Raw genomic sequence first — 624 nt, 5'->3', positions numbered from 1 at the left:
GTTGTCCAGGCTGGAGTGCAGTGCTGCAATCTTGGCTTGCTGCAATCTCTGCCTCCAGAGTTCAAGAGATTCTCCTGCCTCAGCCTCCCAAGTAGGTGGGACTACAGGCACCTGCCACCATGCCCAGCCAATTTTTTTTTTTTTGTATTTTTAGCAGAGACGGGGTTTCATCATGTTGGCCAGGTTGGTCTCGAACACCCCACCTCAGGTGGTCCCCCCGCCTTGGCCTTCCAAAGTGATGGGATTACAGGCGTGAGCCACCATGCCTGGCCAAACTTTTTAATTAAAAAAAAATTTTTTTTTTTTAACACAAGGTCTCGCTCTGTCGCCCAGGCTGGAGTGTAGTGGTGCGATCTCGGCTCACTGCAGCCTCTGCCTCCCAGGTTCAAGCAGTTCCCCCACTTCAGCCTCCTGAGTAGCTGGGATTACGTGGGCATAGCACCATGCCCAGCTAAGTTTTGCATTTTTAGTAGAGATGAGATTTCACTATCTTGGCCAGGCTGGTCTAACTCCTGACCTCAGGTGATCTGCTTGCCTCGGCCTCCCAAAGTGCTAGGATTACAGGCATGAGCCACTGTGCCTGGCCTAAGTAAAATTTTAAAGCGGCTTTTTTTTTTTTTTTTT

This window comes from Mandrillus leucophaeus, unplaced genomic scaffold (assembly GCF_000951045.1).
Source record: "Mandrillus leucophaeus isolate KB7577 unplaced genomic scaffold, Mleu.le_1.0 Scaffold41, whole genome shotgun sequence".
Lineage (NCBI taxonomy): Eukaryota > Metazoa > Chordata > Mammalia > Primates > Cercopithecidae > Mandrillus > Mandrillus leucophaeus.
The sequence above is the reverse complement of the archived record's forward strand: the minus strand, read 5'-3'. Positions refer to the sequence as shown.